The following is an 18,984-nucleotide window of genomic DNA, read 5'->3' on the forward strand; positions in this document are numbered from 1 at the left end:
GTTACATCTTGCTGAATTCTATTATAATAACACTCATCATATGAGCATTGGTATGTCGCCATTTGAAGCGCTTTATGGATACAAAGTGCAAATACCTTAACTCCTTTTTGATGAAGATGTGAATCCACAAGCTGAGGCTGAAATTGAGAAAATTGAAGCTCTTTTGCATCAATGCAAGGAAAACATTAGGAAGGCACAAGATGTTATGAAGGTTTATACTAATGAAAAGAGGAGACCTTTGGAGTTTGAAGAGGGAGATTGGGTATTTCTCAAAGTGCCTAAATCTAGGTATGCTTCTCTCAAAGGCGGTCATAATAAGTTGACTCATCGTTACTATGGGCCTTATCAAATCCTTAAACGAGTTGGTAAGCTTGCATACAAGCTTGATTTGCCCTCTTCAACTACCTTCCATGTTTCCCAACTTAAGAAATATGTGGGTCCAGTCATAAAGGTTCTAGAGGAGTTACCTCCCATGGATGAAGATGGTCTTATCATTTATGAGCCTAAAAAGGTTATTAGCAAAAGAGAAAAGGTTTTAAGGAACTATTCATTACTAGAATACCTTATTTAATGGTGAGGTTTGCCCATAGAGGAGTCTACTTGGAAACCATCATCGTACCTTTATTCTTTTCCATGGCTTTTGTAGGAAACAAAGTAATATCTGAATAAGACAGCTTGTTGTATTAAATTTTTGTCATAAAAATAATTGCTCTATTGTCATCAAACTTGGATTTTTATGGCATGGCTAGATACTAGGGATTGTTCTCAACATTTCTACAGCTCATACATGGTGATTGGACATTTCTTCTTCAAGTTGTGACCATTCTTGTCTAGCAGCCTGTTTTGGACAATTTCCAGCATTATATTCAAATTTCATACTTGTACTTCATTGACATATGAGATCTTCTTCAACTTGGAGTTTCATTACAGCATGGATTCATCACTTACAAAGTTATCCTTGTAATCTTCCCTTGTAAATTGTCCCAATTCTGGCTTTGAGGACAAAGCTCTTTTAGGCCGGGATGGCTTGTAATAAAGCATAAATGCCTTAGTCTAGGGTAGACTAGGGTTAAGTATAAAAGGTGGAGATGTAACATGTGAAGTATCTTTTTTCCATCATACAGCATTACTTGTTTGAGGTCTCAACCTCCCACCATCTAAGAGGGTGAATACTCTTGGCTACCATAGCTTGGGGTGCATACCTTGCTGCAACCATTCATCATTTGATTCTCAACCAACATTGGTAATACCATTTCATGCCTAGCCACCTTGGCTATGGTTTCTTGGCATTTTATGTCTATTTCTTGTATTTTCAGTTTAATGGCTTTCTGTGGGAATTAGCTTATTTATAGTTCTTATCCTGGTAATCTTTCAATTTGGATGTCTAAGTTGTAGATCTTTGATCATCCGAGTCCTGAATTCGACCATCTGAGTGGTGGGTGTGGCCTATCCGAATGGTTGACCTACTGACTTGGGTTGCTCATCCGAGTCTAAAAAAATGTGTCCGAGTGGACTATTCAGACATCGTCCGAGAGTGAGCTATCCGAGTGGATCAAAGTGACTCGATCGTCTGAGTCCGAGTGGGAGATGTCTGAGTGGACTAAAGTGACTCAATCATCCGAGGCCTAGGGACACCATCCAAGCGGTGGAAAAAAAACATGTCGAATGGCAAAAATTTAATGACAATGATTCGCATAATCACACATATTCCTAACTATGATCTTGTTCTCATTTATCACTCATCAGAAAGGAGAGTCTTGAGCATACCTAAAACCACCAAGGGCGAGAACACATGGATTTTTACTACTCCTTTGCATGTTGCTCTCTCTTGACCTCCTCTCTCTCAATCTCTCACAACTCAAATGATCTCTTCCCCCCCTTTTCTTTACTTTTAATGCTCTTTTTCTTTCTTCCCTCAATATCTAGTTTCCCTCCCAAATATTCAAAGTCTCTTTTTTTTCTATCTCTACTCCCCATGTTTCCTAGTTGTTACAAAGACTTATCGTTTCCTTTCTTTTTCCTTATTTCCCAAACTTTAATGCATCCTACTAATGAAAAACAACATACCACTAATCTAACTAACACTCCTAAATCTTCCAATACCTAAACTATCAAGCAAAGAAGATTGAACGTCCTTCAACTCCTCACTTTCTACTTAAACCAAGCACTGTTTTGGAGATGAACTCCTACTTCGTCACTCGATTTGAGGTGTGTAAGCACTCAAGCTTGAATCCGTTGATCCTGGCAACAGAATCAAAATGTCATCACTATTGCCAGCAACCACTGAGACCCTATAAATGGCTTATCAAGTCAAGTGTTTCAAGCGAGTGGGAATGGCTACCTCTCACATAGTCGTGCACACTCTCACACAAGGATGTAGTGAGCTTACCGTTGAATCCAATCATTGTAGTCCTCTTCCTCGAATCCTTTGATGGCTCTACAATCTAAGGTGCTCACTCAAGCAAGATCCATCTCCAAGTTCCAACCTCCATAGCTGCACATGCGAGAAAAGAAAAGAGAGAAAGGAGAAGAAGAGCTTCTCCATGGTTCCTCACTCTCATACACTCACACTCTCCCTCCCTCACACTCCCTCTCTCATGCACAAGAGGGAAGTAAGAGTAAGAACAAGAAGAGAGTTAGTTTGCACATACACTAAGAATGAGCTTATCCATTCACTTTTTGACTTTTATACATGCTCTTCTCCCCTTGGGTACAACCCATTTCCATGACCACTTTATTTCCTATTCTTTATCCTATTCTCATGGCTCTTTTACATATGCATTTTTATTTACAACTTGCATAGGAGGGAGTCTAACGCTCTTTTACAAGGGGCTAAAATGCATTTTATTTCTTGCGTGTCTCATTCTTGATTTTTAGATTTTTTCTTGCGCTTCTTGGTCTTCTTTTTCCAATGAGTTGTCTCTTTATATTCCTTCATAAGTCTCTTTGCGTCGTGTCATTCCGAGGTTAACATAAGCACATCTACACAGACTAAAAATTACTCTCCACTCTCTAAAATAACCATTAAAAAACTAAATTAAAGAGTCCTACCAGAAGATAATGTTATGAAAAGTAAATTTAATTGTCTTATAAATGAACAGAAATATGTTGCTACATGGAAGGTGCCAAGTAAATATCATTTGTAATCTACACATGTTGGATTCTTACATATTATTTTTTATCATGTATTTTGAACCCTAGAATTCATTCCTTTCAATGAAAGCTTATATTTTCTCTTTTCCATTTATTAATTTTGTGAGAACCTTTACAAGATGGAATCATTATTGTCCAATCTTGTAGCTTGTATGTTGACAATAATCCTCTCTTGTATTATACCACACACACATGCCTATATGGAGTTAGATCCCCGTCTTGAAGAAGCACTAGAAAAACAAGCCATGAAAGATGAATGCTAAGGTATTGACAAGAAATAAGATCAAGATAGAACAGAAATATTGCATGATTGAGTTTAGAGAAATCGGGATAGTAAAATAGTGACAAGTATGAGATGATTACATATTAAAAAGGAGAGAACTACAAAAGCTTCTAAATAATCCATTGCTTTGAGCCTCTCTTCATTTCTCTCTCTCCCTCAGAAAGCAATCTAATTGGAAAGATTATTTGCCAATATTATAGTTTGCTTATATTAGTGCTAAGCATATGACTATAGGGTTTAGTCCATTCATGTGTTGAGAAATGACAAATGGCGTATGCTCCAGGAAGAGCTGTCCTAAATCCCATATGCACAGTGAGGAGAGTGGAACAACCCAACTTCTATAAAGCATTGTACTTGACTATCACTTTCATATTATGAATACAATATCATGATGCTTGGTACCTTCAAGTAGTATCTTTGTCATTTTCATTGTCCTACACAAGATTGTGTTTATGAGTCCAAGCTAATCTAACTTGGAACCTAATTCACTTGTGTAACAGTTAGTCTCTCTTTGTCTATGTCAACATGAGTCTTGTCTTCATCTCCCATCCTCCATAACTCCTGTCATGCTCTAAATCTACACTTTAACATGGTATCACAACCCAGTCGAACATAGCTTAGCTCATCTCCATCTCATCTCAACTCAGGTTGAGTATTGGATCTCGTCTCCAACTTCATTTACATCTCTACCTTCAATAAAGCTTCCATGGCAGCCATACCCAACAGTACCTTGTCAATTTTATATCTCCTCCACAAGCCGAATTTCTTTGGACTTCCTGTAGGAGAAGTGGTCCCCTGCTTCGAGAGTTCCTTCCTAGCACCTCAATCATTGACTTTGAGAAACTATAGCATTAGCATTGCCTGTTTTCAAAGTTGCTACCATATATGTGTCTATGGACAGTAGCACCTACCTGACTTGGAGGAGTTGTATCTCCACATACAGACTATATCTCTCAAAGATTTCTTCTGGAGAAACATCCTTGAACTCTTTGCACTCCTACTGGCACATTATAGTGGGACATTGTTGCTTCTTGGCTCCGGCATTACAAAACTTCGTAGTCACTGGAAATTCTACACCTATATCAGTTCGTGCAGCTCGATCTCTACCTCTACATTGCGATTCCACCTCTGGTCATAGGGCATTTGAAGGGTAGCTTCTAAGCTTCATCTCCATCAAATATGTGACCGAATTATCCGCCGTAGATGTTGTACCATCAAAAAAATCAATCGCTTGCACCTCAAACCCTAATAAATACCATAGCCACTTCAATTACAAGTTTATTTCCCAACCCATTCTTTCATTATTTATGGTACACTGAGGTCATTACCACTCAAATTTACTTCTCCATCAAAAACTTCAACAAGAGGAAGGTTTGAGAAGCGTAAGCATCAACATTCAAGACATAGTATCTATCGATACTCAAATAGTGCTTCTTGGCACTTGAGTCTTCAATTTACTCAAGAGTAACTCACCTTTTGATTCATGCTGTCTATGTCAACATGAGTCTTGTCTTCATCTTCCATCCTCCATAACTCTTGTCATACTCTAGATCCACACTTTAACATCATGCTTATATATAGATTTTAATCTCAATCACTAGTTATGGTGAGACTAGCCAATGAGAAAATCCAACATGGACTTTCTTCAAGATCATTTTGATATACTAAAAGTAGCACACTTAAACATTAAGCAAGCTCAAGACCATTATAAGAAATATGCTGATAAACATGAACATACAGTCACTTTTGAAAAATGCAATAAGTCTACTTACATATTCTAGAACATTCAAGAATTTTGAAGGCTAGAATAATTCCTAGGTTATCTTTACAATATTGTGGCATCATTGTCAAGGACAAATTAGTTAGTTCGAATTGCCTCGTGAGGATAAGTTTAGAGACTCGTTTTCACCTTTTTGTTGGTTTTAGAAGAAATTTGGCCAAATTAGTAAATAGTCAAATGTTACATTAGACCACACATGGCAATGTCCCATTGGCCTATTTACTAATCTCATCATTAGTAAACGCTAATTAAAAGGTCATTTTTTCCTCAAAATCAACCATGATGGGGGTTCATATGTTTGATCAACAGGGGTTGGTAGAGTGCAAGAGGAGGATTCCCTACAAGTGCCCATACTAATATGTAGAGTTGTGTTGGGGTTGAAAGAGATTGATCATTGTTTCTTCATTCTATGTTCTTTCTATCTGCCTCTTCTCTCTCACTCCATATTCACTTTCCACTATGCACTCTCACAAGTGGTGCTTTTAGGTTCATATTGTAAAATTTGTGGTACATGGCATTCTCATTTTCGATAGTTGGGTATGGATTTGGGCCAGTGGAGGACGAGGACCTTTACTAGAGAAGGATAGGTAGATTTGATATGCCTCAATGTCATTGGATTAGTTGATTGACAAAAGATTTTGGAGCCTAGAGTGCCGATGCAGTTCAAGGCAAATATCTAACATGATAGGCAAAAATGTGATGTACAAGGTGAAAGTCAATGGTACTAGTAGTCATGATAGCACACAGCCTATCACGTCAATGAATGTTTGCCTTGACATTGTGAAAAATTGTCGACAAATTTCTAATAACTCAATAGTAGCAACAAACCGTGCTAATGAGAAGCTGACCGATGTGCCAATAGACGAATATGACAAAAGTCTACACATAACTTGGTGCAAACTTTATTGATCTTGCTCTTTAGAGCAAGACCATTCTTGAGGTGATTGAAGGAAAGTAATAAGGAGTAGGATAATAAGTTTTCAATTGCATTCTCAAGGTGATTCAAGGAAAGTGTGAGTGTATTTGAAGTTCTAAAAGATAAGGTTTCTTAATTTGAAACATTTTTTAACTGCAAATCCTGGAAGTTGTTTCTCTGTTTGCATTTCATCCATGAAAAGAGGTGTGTAGAGAGAGAGGAGAGAGAGAGAGAGAGAGAGAGAGAGAGAGCTATAATTTGATTGATTTTATATTTAATATTTTAATATTTGATATTTGCCTTTTTTTAGGTATTTGGACAAAAATTAACGAGAGAGAGAGAGAGAGAGAGCATGTAGGCATTTCTTTTTAATATTAATAAGTTAAAATTTCTTATTGATTGATTAGCTTAATAATTTTTTAGAAATATGTATCTTTTATTATTTATTAGATATATTTTATTGAACTATTTTTAATGGCAATGTGCATAATCTTTTTCAATTTTTATTAATTGATTTGGAATTTAACATTGCGACATGTGTTATGGGTGTGCTATGTGTTATGGTCTTATTGGTGTGAATCCCTATGTAACTACCTACTATGAGTATAAGAAGAGCTGCCTGCTCCCAAGGCGGGACACTCACTTCTCTCTCCTTTCTTGTTACATTGGTAGAGACGGCAAGGTAGTTAAGGATTCTTTTTTGATTTTCTTAAATCCCTTGTTCTCTCCATAGTAGCTAGCCATGGTATGTTGGCTCGATATAGGCTTGAAGGCAAACCCTCCTCTCCATCCCCCCCTAGATGCTCATCAAAAAACTTTGGAAGATTCCTAGCCACATGATTCATCTAACAGAATGTAAGCTAGTGCAATCGCTTCGTGTTGCTTGGTGTAGCTCATGATGGGAGCTTTGACATACCTACATAGTGACCATCTTTCCCATGAAGGCTTTGACACTCATGACAACCCTACCATTGAAGTGGATGTCATTGTCTCAGATAGCTCATGTCATGGAGCTTCCATTCTAAGCACCACCTTTACCGGTATCTTTAACATCTAAGCAAAGGTGAATCTCTCAAAGACAAGGCGAAGAAGAAGACAAGCCACACCTCTCAATTCTATGCAGCCCCCCAAAAGGAGATCGAGATGACTTACATGTCTTCCTTGGCCTAACAAAAGAGACAAAAAAGCCCGATTGTTGTACTTTTGTCAAGAATATATGCATCCTAGTCCCAATGTGAGAGGACCTTTATAGCTAATGCCTCACAGTAGGCAAGAACTCTCGGACTGAAAGGATCATTCTGGTCAAAGTCTTCATTCGACATTAGCCAATCTTTGTAGACTCGAGAACTCTCAAATTATTGATTGATAGCTCTTCAATTAGCATATATGACATTTGCTACTCAATCTGATGCTACAATTACAGTTTTAAGTACTAAAGAAGATGCTTCTCAAATGGGTTGTCCTGACATGCATTGTGAGAGTTCAACATCTATAAATGATTTTAATGGTGATTGCACCTACATTTTTCTATCATATTCTGATGTAGTCAATTACATGCAATGGTATATGTTTTGTGAATATGATTTTATCATATTCAAATGAAACTTTCACAAGGTCATGAAAACAAGCCATAGGATGACATAATTTTTAAAGACATTGGCATAGGTAGTGCATGAACTGCTTTTCATAGGATGACAATTTTTTAAGACATTGGCATAAGCAATGCATTAACTATTATCGAATAAGAAGCCACTACCCACATTGAACCCTTTTCCAAAGAAAGGATGTATGTCTCAAAGAGTGAGGAGCTTCAAACACACTGAGCTTACTAGCCCTATCTTGAATGGAAAATGAATGGGATAGCGACCTTATGCATAGGTTCCATATTGGGATGTATTACATGCCTTCCTATGATGTGCATGAGTGAGCATAGCCACTCTACTTTATTGTGCATGAGTGAACATAGCCAATCCACTTTATATCATTCTATTCGACATGCTGTCAACTCTTTTAGTCAAACAAGTTGATCAAGCCCTTTTGGTCAAACAAGTTGATCGAGCCATCTCATTCCCTCAATCAAGTCCAAGTCAACTCATTTCAACCCTTATGATGTAAAGACCTTCCCCTGACATGAGGCATTGGAAGTCTCATGGCATTCTTAAGATATTTCTATTTCTAGTCTATTCTCAGTTCAATAGTAAAAAATATGTATGTTTTTTTCCCCTTAAGGAAGGATATGTGTATTATGGGTGTGAAGTGCATTATGATCTTGATATAAACCACTATGTAACTACTTGCTATGAGTATAAGAAGAGCTACCTACTCCCAACCTGGTGGGGCATGCTCAAATTGGTCTCATTCTCTCTCTCCACTCTTGCACATTACAATATAAGGATATATATGAAATGTTTTTTGTATTAAATATTAATAATACTATTAATATTGTTGCATTAAGGTAAGCTGCTTGAAAATTTTCATCTATTGTATGTATATTAATTTATACGTGTATAGTGTTTGTGTGAATTAAATTTATTTTCATATTATTGTGTGTCGTGTTCATATTTATGTTGAGAGGGAGGAAAAAAAGAGAAAAAAAGTGAAAGATTATTTATTTGTGATTTTTTTAGTCATAATTCTTTTTTCTTGTATGAACATATATAAGATCTAAGAGTTTATTGAGTTACTGACATAAAATATCATAATGTATTTGCTTATTGCTAACATAAAATATTATAATATATATAAGAAGTTGGGAAGACATGTTTTAGTGAGAGATTATTGATAATACCTTGTCACACTGGTATAGGTATAAAAGGAGTGAGACATGTAATTTTTGACATCTCTTATAGCAATACAATTATTGTCTCTCATCTCACCTCCTTGCTCATATCTTTCATGGCTTCTCTCTCTTCTTTCCTATCTTTTTAGTCTCTCTCTCCTCGTTACTCTCTCTCTCTCTCTCTCTCTCTCTCTCTCTCTCTCTCAACCCTCTTCTTGGCAAGTGCTATCAAAGCACTAGTCTTTGATCCATTTGGTTCAATCTTTCTCTAGATTTCCTTCACACACTAGTTACATTCTAATTACTCAAGGACAAGGTGTCGACTTGGAAGTGGATAAGTACAAAGACCAAGGACAACCTACTCAAAGCTAACTCGAGTACATGAAGACAAAGTTGGAAGTATCATGGACAAAATGGCAAGTCGTGGACAAGAAACAAGCCATTTTGGAGATAAAATGGTATGAAATGGAAAAAAAAGAGTTAGTCAAGATTAGAAATCTAATTGCTTTTCAAACAGGCTTTCTCTTTCCTCTTTCTTTCAAGATTTTGGTTGAAGTTGCCATGGTGGATGCCAAGAAACCCTCCTTACTACTCAGTAATCATCTCTCTTCTTTTAACTATGGGACAAAGGTTCACTTCTAGAGCAACAAGTAGAGCACCAGTTTGAAGGTATTGATTGAGTAGAAGACTCCAAGAGTAACCCCTTGATTTTTGATGCAATTTTTGCCAATCATATTGCTTCAATTCGGTACCTTTGTTGCCTCCAATCTTTTCTATACTGGCCACAAACTTTATATTGCATGCATCTAATAGGTATTTCACAAACTCTATTAATGAACATTTGAAATTCGAACCCAATAGTTATTTTACATATCACAACCTTTATATTGCATGCATCTAACCGCACATCGCCACAAGGGGCCTTGTGCCATGCAAGTGCTCATTGATAGATTATACATGCATACTCCCAAATCCTTGGCATACAAGTAAATGAAATCTAGTGAGACAACCCCGATGTGCAACAATTTGACAAATGTGTTTTTGGAGTGCTCATGAATCCAAGTTACAGTTATGTGCAAATCAAATGCTTAAAAATTTTACATATTCTTTACGATGTCTAGCTACTCCGATGTCGTTCCAAGATTTCCTAACATAGCAAACATATTCTCAATCAATAAAATTTAACTTGTGTAAATAAATTCAAACCAAAACATCTATGAAATAATCTAAATCTAGCATATGAACAAAATTCCTAAGCTACAAAAGCACAAAGCAAACCACACATTACAACAAACACATAATCACTATCTACTAAGATGAGTAGTCCTAGAGGATTTCTGATCATCACGAAAATTTGTAAGGTATTTAGCCCTCTCACTAGCCTACAAGCATTTATGCACAACAATAATTATAAAATGATGAAAAATCTATCAATCAATCATGTATCGGGTCCAAATATATTCTGTCTAGTTCTTCAAAAATCTGTATGTCAAGAAAAATTGTCTCTAAAACAATGCTTTCAATCCCCACTTCCTCAATGGGAAACTAGTCTTCCTTGACCCAAGTATTATGTTCATGGCTATCTAACCTATTTGAATGTGAATCCAACTCATGCTCAAAACAATCAACTCTAGGAACACAGGGAAATCTCAAAGTCTTCCAATGAAGAGTTCACAATATTGTTGCCAAAATCAACATTTATCTCAATGACACCCAACAACAAAACTCATATTGAGACATAATAGGCAAGGTTCTTCAACTTCAACTCACTCTCAACGACACCACAACCACTCGCATCATCAAACTAAGTCACTCCACAACTTGGAACACCAAACTCTGTCACAACAGCTAGAGTCTCTCCAAGACTCCAAACCAATCTCTAACACCCCATAACTCAACTCCTACAACTCAATACCATCACTAGACACTCAATTCCATCACAATAGACACTCAACAAGTGGACAACACTTGTCTCAACACCCTCATGCTACTCACACATACTCACATCCCGACCACTCTCAGTAAACAATAATTTGAAACTCTCAACCTCATATTTCGACTCTTCAAATACCAAGCCTATCAAAATCTTATCAATTAGATATCTAGACTCCTCTTCCAATCCCTTCTCAACAACTTCAACCCTAAGATCACCTTCCTTGGACAATTCAAGGTTTTGATCATAAGCACTCTCGCTAAACAATTTAGAGCTTACAACCACATCTTTCGACTCTCCAAATACCAAGTCTCTCAAAATGTTATCAGTAAGATATCTAAACTCCTCTTCCAATCCTTTCTCAACAACTTCAATCATAATGTCAACTTTCTTGGACAATTCAATGTTTCAATCACTTAAGCCAAATTGAAAGCCCTCTCTCTTTTGTAACTCATGTAAGGCAACTTCCAAAAATTCCAAAAAATCATTCTCAATGCTCTCTTCTCTTAAAAAATAAGAATCCTTGAACTTGAACTATCCTCAATCATTCTTACATCACACTCTCTCCTTCAACAAATAAGCTATCAAGACACTCCAAATAAGCTATTGAGACACTCCAATTATCAAAGCTTTCCAAACTATCTTGGCACTCCCCACCTCCCCCTAAACTCATCTCTCTCTCCTAGTCATCTTTATCCATTGCAAACTTATCTTTATCCCCCTCATGTTTTGTCACAGTGTCTATATACTCGTTCTTATTCATTGAGCTGTTAGAAGACACTAGTCGCTCCACTCTTCAATTATTCTGAATCGTCAATGCTCAATGGATAGGAACTCACACTTATGGACTCTTCACTATGGTTCTTCTCATTAGGCCAAGCACTCGCCTTCATGGTCACCCTTCTCTTGTGATGGAAATATATATAGTCTCAAGGCAACTCTACAAGAATCATTGCTCTTTTCTTCAAATACCATTAGAATTTTCTTCTCTCAATGGCCTTTCTTGGCACCTCACAAGTAGGCTCACCCCTTGACTCAAATAAAAGAAAGACCTCTCTTAAGGTGGATGTGATTGACATGTATCATTCTCACATGTGGACTAGTTTTAATGTCTCAATATACTGAAATTTTTTGTGGTTTTATAGGCGGCGCTCTAATCAATCCCAACTCTATTCTCTTTCTCATCTTTTTCTTTTGGTACTTTACCACCTCATTGCTTCTCAAAAGTCTCTGGACCCTTTAGCTCCACTTTAGCTCTCCACTTTTCCCTTAACCTCTCCAAAAAGTAAATTATGTTCAACATGCTTGGGGCTAATTCACCTTCACTCAACATTGACTTCCATTGCTCTCAAAGCCTTTTCAAACTCTCTAGCAATGTCCTCTAATATTTTCTCTCTTTTCTCACAAGACTATCCTTATCCAAAGCTTTACCTAGCTTTCCCCCTTTTGGAATCTACTTAGAAATGTAGTCATTGTGGCCTCATATTTCAACTCTTTAGAGATCTTATAAACTCAAGTATTGCTCATAGTTTTATCCAATCATGCCCTTCTCCTTGCAACTAGTATTTAAGTATCTAGAGCTTCTTGTAGGGTTTGTTGCTCCATGGACTAAGAACTTAGCTCTAGTTTTCCAAAAACCTTTACAGATCTTTGCAATTTGTTCCATGAAACTCAGGAAGAAGAGTTGGCCATCTCTATGGTCAAAGGTCAAGTCAAACATCCAAAGTCAAGGTCAAATGGCACTCCTCAACAAGGATACTAGGAAATATGATAAGTGAGTGATGAACTATATGAACACAATCCACAATATGAAGGAATGTCAATAGTAGCAGACAATGACTTAAGCCAACAAATACAACTCATTAGGGCATCTTTATAGAACAACAAAGAAAAATATCCATATAGCCCAGTGCAAAGCAATCTATTTCAACAAACACAATACCCAACAATGGTTTTCTCTCTCAATTACTACTTTTCAACAATGAGAACTCAAAAACATTTTTAAAAAAACAAGATACAACACAAGGACCATAACTCAACATCACACAGTGGATCAATTACCTTTGCTTCTCACACTTGTGTACAAGCGACGCCTCCCAATAAACACAGTATGCATAATATATCCAATAATTCAAAGGAACTACACCACAAACACTTACACCAAGCACTCTAAACAAAGCAACCTTCTCTATCAAATGTATTTTATTGTTAAACATCACAATCCTATAAAAAAACTAATGTGAATTAATCTTTCAAATGCGAATCCAATCAATCTTTTATGTCATAAACTTTAAATCCAAAGGGAAAGAAAAAGCCTTACTCTAGAGATAGGCCTATCTCATCAAATTTGGTTAATGCTTGCCACAATAATCGACCATCTCCTCCAAATACAAACCAACCACAGCCCAAAGCAATGGTTGCTTCCACCAATTGATCAATGCTACCAACAACACTTCTACATGCCGGATCAATTGATCTTGAACACAATTATCTCCTCAAGAGTGCTGAATATCACCGCTAGATAGTTTTTATTGGTCATTATCATTCCAACATATGATCTAGCGATCTCAAAATACCAAAGAACTACCCCTCTCAAATATCCTCAAGGCACATTAAGTTCATTATGTATCAATCATGGTCATATACTCTATGTTTTCTTTTGCAAACCCTAGCATACCTCCATAGTTGTACCCTCAAATAAATGGAGATCCTAGAGTCAATCCCCTCAAGGAGTTATATGACTCAATGGTCCATTATTGATTAGCCATGGCTCCTCAAGCAATGAGGCTTTCAAAGAAGGCACCTCCATCTCATGAATGGAAAGGAAAATTGAGTCATTAGCAATAGCAATGGTAGACGAAGAAGAGAGGTAGAGAGAGGCTATGATGATGTGGCTCCATCCTTCACTCTCAAATGAAGGTGAGGATATTTCTTCCAAGGCTTCTCCTCAAGGTGCAAGGTCCTGCCACAATGTAGACACTTGAAACTTTGCTAAATCTACAGCAAAGTCTGAAGATGGCTCCCATTTGTTGGACTTCATCTTCCCTTCTACTTGGCTTATCCTTTACCTGAAGATGATAGCACAAAGACATTGCTCTATGATTTAGCTCCACCAAAATCAAATTACTTATGATACTCATTCTTCTCAAGCACCACCAAGACTAGCTCCTCCCAAATGATAGTAATACTCTATATGAGAGGTGAAAAAGGGGTGTAGATCATATCATACTTCAATGAGCAAGAAGTGAGAGAAGTGTCATAGCAAGGTCCTCCAAAGCCATGATCTTACTAAGTGATGCAAGCTCATTTGAATCTCCACCATCTTGTTGATGTGGTCATGCATGAAAGGGGAATCGTCATACAAATAGTTTGCAAAGCTTCAACTCGAACATTATCCAGTACCCAAATATCTAGACCTAATAAAGATATGCCAATCTCTTCCAAATCTCTCAAATGTGTCTTACGTGAAGCACAAAATCTACATAACTCATAAAACAAAAAGAGAGAGCTCTATTATGTTGATTCAATCCCATATAGCAATCAAGTTCCTCCAACATTGGGATCCCCAATAGGTTAAGGAACAAGGACTATCATGAAATCCCAAAGGTCGAATGTGTTGAGGATGTACTAGACTTTCTATGACCATAGACAACAATTCATCCTATCCAACTTTTTTTATCTTAATAGAGAGGATAGAACAAACACCTACACCTAGGGTGCCAAGATAATCGATCAAGACTTCTAGCCTTGGAAGATTAATAAGGGTGCAAAAGATAATATGGTAATCGAAAATAAACCCCCCATCCTACAATGTGCATCACGATCATTGTGTCAATTTCGATGGTCTAGGCAACAACCATCACAATTACAACTTTCTAAACACCAATCTTCAAAATCTTGGTTGTCACTTTGACAATCCCCACATTCCTAATCCATATGATCTCACCTATCTTCCTAATCCATATGATCTCACCTATCATCATGGTCTCCATAGATATCCTTTAGGAAACCTACAAGAAACACAAGAAACATTGCCAATCAATGGAGGAAATGGCATGCAAAATGACAACTTTAGCCTCTTTAGAATCCATTTGTCTATGGTACAACGAAAAACACATGATATCAATAGAGAAGATTGGAGTGAGGATTAGAGAGTAGATGTAGACACTTAAGGATCACTTCTTTCACATCCGCACCACTCTAGCTCCATTTCTACCATCTATCTTCAATAGGGCACTCGTAGAGGCCTTCCATGACATTTGGAGCCACACACCCCATCACCCCTACCCTTATAAACAAATCAAGTGACCCCATGGGCCTTGGTAATCGCATGACCACCATGGTTGGGCATATGTTGGTTAAGATAAACTTGAGTCAAATCTTAGTCCCTTAGCCAAAGGAAGGCTGTCCAAGCCACTAGACATGCAAGCTTTAGCAATAATTTCTACACACTAGATCATATATTCACCTTGGAGCATAATTAAGCAAGCAAAGGCACATAGCTACTACAAACTTTATTGTTGTTTAGTCAAATTTTGCCAAGCCCTCGCCATTTTTGAGTAAATGTGTTATTGTTGCATGCTTTCTTCATACTCCTCCCAACCCACCTACCAAAAACGACTATTAAGAACCTATGTATATTTTTTGTTATAAAATGTGGTGAAAATTAAAACCTATAATTCAATAATGAGGTAAAAAATTTCAAACCAAAAAAGAAAAGAACTTATAATCATTTGTTGAAGGAATACCTCTTATGGGGAAACTAGAGATACACAACCTTAAGATTTTAGCTTTTCTAATTTACAATGGTATGTTCACTCCACGAAAAAGTATCAAAAGTATGCCTTCATGTAAGTATAGTAATCTTTGTACTTCATGTGGGGATGCTCACTCCATGTCAAATTTTTCCATCCAATGATAATTTCCAAGGAAAATGCAAGAATGAGATGTAGAAGAACATTGAAAAACTCACTTTCTATGGTGGTTTTCTTTGATAAGAAGAGTAACTTTGTGTAGCAACTCAACTGTATGAATACGAGTGTAATATATGCAATGTAATGCTAAAGTAATGCTAAAACTAACTTCTCAAATGTTTTCATTTTCACTATACTTTTGAGAATGTTTTGATATTAGGGCAGCCTATAGACAAATTGAAATCGTATTAAATGCAACTAACACTAAGGAACTCTACCAATGTAGTTGAGGTTTTAGCTTTTGTCTTTCCTATGGATTGCAACACATAAATACAAACATGCACACCCGCTTCTAAGGGACTCATATGTCTAAGGGACTCGTGGTTTTAGTAACTTTTAGACCGTTCTTGTACGTCAGAAAACATTTCTGGTAGCAGATTCAGAAACTTTTAACTATAAGTTTCTCAAATTAAATGTTTTTTTCCCACATTCATTTAACATTAAACCTTGGTTTTTCGTGAACACTGTTTTAGACCCCAGGGCCCGGAACAAAATCCCCTAAGGTCGTAGTCGTCCATCTTGCACTGAAAGGCTTGCTTGCTTCAAACCAGCGAGCGTCTTCTCCGCAGGCAGGCGAAGCCACCGCTGAACCTGCGTTCCTGTATCTATCCAGCAGCAGGTGTGTAGTGCATTCCGACTCCTCACCATTGCTTGAATGGTATGCAGCTCAGGTCGTTAATTTTCTTGCCCGTTCAGACAAACAGAAGGTTAGTACATTTCTGCAACTTAGTACATTCCTGTTATGAAAGCCGCCATGAAAAGCTTTCAAGCTTCAGTCATTCATCTCCCAGCCATCGCCAACACAACTAAAGCTACATTTCTTCCACGCAACGCTTCATTTCATCCAATCACCTGCTGAAGCTCCAATCTCTCTCTCTCTCTCTCTCTCTCTCTCTCTCTATACAGGCGTCTTATTCTTAAGTTCACAGAGTTTCTCTAGCCTTTCTGCTTCCACGTTCTTTCTGCAGGCTCTTTTTGTCCTTTAACCTTTTGGTCTTTCAGAAACCATCGTCTCCCTGGAAACTGGAACACGAAATATCCTTGCAGACGCTCCCTACTCTACCGTGTCACATGCATTCTTTCTCCCTTGCTGATCGAAAGTCTTATTGAATTTGCGGTACAGGTGGCTGCATAAGTTCCAATGTTTTGACTTAACTGCTTCAAAAGATGTTTTATTCCAACCAGCTACTATCCAGAAAAGGACCTCTCGGCCAAATCTGGTAAGCTTCAAGTCGGGATGGATATAACCATTGGGTTAACCAAACTTTCTGGTATACTAATTTGGTTCGTGTTAATTCCTAGTAAGTCGATAATGCATAAGTAGGCACAAACATTGAAGCAGATCCTCTACTTCCTCATGTACAACCAAGGTTTTCAAGCAACTTTCTTGAGAATTCCCATAATCTTTTCTTGCACCTTTTCCAGGATAGCAGCAACTATGCATGCAAAAATAAACAGAAGAAAAGCCGAGCAGATAGACATAGCAGATATTTGGTAATAAAAGCGCCCCAGTGCCCTCCATCGTACAATGTTGGAATGTATATTGTCGTTTCTAAGTACTTAATGAATGCAACAGCCTAACACAAATCAGAATGTGTAATGTTGCTTCTAAGTCGTCGATAAATGCAAAAGCTTAGCATATCAGCCTTCTTTTTTGAGTTACAGTGAGCAGATCTTAAACCCAGTGGTACCACTAGCACTCCGTCTCTCTGGAATACTTATGGGTACAACACTCTCCCCTAAATCTACGAGATTATTTCTAACCTGCACTTTGCCACAATTCAGCTCGTCTCTTGTGCGTGATAGCTCTGAGAAAGAAATAATGCTTACAATAAACATGCAGGAGGCATCGTGCTAATTTATGATCGTAAAGTGAGATTCTTTTCAGGTTTTTCCTCTAATCACTTCATTATAAAGTTGGTGGCAAATATGACTTCCCATCAGCCTTTCTCACCATTTTGACCATCCACCAAATACATGTTTTCTATCTGTGCTGTTTTGCAGAGGATGTTAACAATCTCCTGGTTAGATATCTGGACTTGTTTGATTCATGACCTTGTTATGAGAACCTTCTGCAAGAAGTAGACAATGTTCATGTCTATACACAGATCCAGATCAAACTTGTGACAGCTACTAAAGATCCAGGCACAACATCCCTCCCAAAGGAAAAAACTCAAGCCAGGTAAGGTGTGTTTTTCTGCTCATATAGAGCATATGGCTCGCACATACACTTACCTGATAACTTTTTATCCAGGTTTGATGCCATAACTATTGAGTATGGCTTTGATGAGGAGTACAATGACACCGAGAAACTGATGCTGCAGCTGCATAAATCATATGACAGAGAAACAGCATTGGTAAGGTTCACGTGGTTTATTAAAGCAGCTAAGGACTGAAGTTTTTGAAAACATGATCATTGTAAATTTCTAGCACCACAATGGAAAGCCTCAGCTCAGTTGCAGAAAGAAAAGTAGCTTTTTGCATCTAATATGCACCTGTTAAGTGTTATTTTACAGATTCTCATTTTTTTGGATAATAAAAACTTAACATGCATCTGAATACACTGAGGGTGAACAACAAATTCCAAGCAAAAAGGAATAGGATGTAGTAAATGGATAAATATGGCACAACCACCAATCTTCTTGTTTCAGAAGACCAACAGGCCTAGGAAAGCATCTCATGTTAGGCAATGCACCTTAGCTGGAGTCCTGATATGGAAGGCACAATAGGAGATCCATACTTGTGGCTCTTGAGCCCATGTATCTACGGTGTTATAAGCTCCCAGAATTCTGTAAAGGCTGGACTCTCAAAGATTGGGTGTGTGGCATGATGCATGAATGTTGAATGGAAAATAGGATCCTAGTGACCGTGAGAGTACGCAATGGAAGAGAAACACAAACGTAAAGAGAGGCACACAGAGAGAGAGAGAGAGAGAGAGAGAGAGAGAGAGAACACAGAAGATGAGGGAGGAATACTGCACTGGCTGAAGAAGAATGCTGATACAATGATGATGGACTGATCAGTCCCTGCATGCAGCCCCTAGCATCAATGAGGGCACCAGATCAAGCTGATGACGACAGTTGCACCAGAGACAGAGGAAGATGATGGAGTTGGAGTGTGCACCTGCCAAAAGGAAGGAAGATGACCTGATGATAATGAAGAGTGGA

The 18,984-nt window shown here is 37.7% G+C and overlaps 1 long non-coding RNA gene across 7 annotated transcripts in view; it reads right to left on the bottom strand.

Moving 5' to 3' along the window:
• Positions 1–9,809: 9,809 nt before the first annotated feature.
• The window catches only part of LOC148033559 (uncharacterized), a 74,801-nt gene continuing 65,626 nt past the window's right edge, over positions 9,810–18,984 (bottom strand). For 2 of the 7 annotated variants that reach the window (XR_015691317.1, XR_015691321.1), the window contains 2 exons: positions 18,053–18,141; positions 14,887–17,889 (listed from right to left, as the gene is read on the bottom strand). This is a non-coding gene — a long non-coding RNA (uncharacterized LOC148033559). Of the gene's footprint in view, positions 10,059–13,956; positions 14,855–14,886; positions 18,142–18,984 lie in introns of those variants that run through there. The other 5 variants (XR_015691319.1, XR_015691320.1, XR_015691322.1 and 2 more) reach the window with 4 other exon arrangements.

The sequence above is a fragment of the Lygodium microphyllum genome, chromosome 7 (assembly GCF_053477565.2).
Source record: "Lygodium microphyllum isolate KBCC chromosome 7, Lygodium_microphyllum_v1.1.10, whole genome shotgun sequence".
Lineage (NCBI taxonomy): Eukaryota > Viridiplantae > Streptophyta > Polypodiopsida > Schizaeales > Lygodiaceae > Lygodium > Lygodium microphyllum.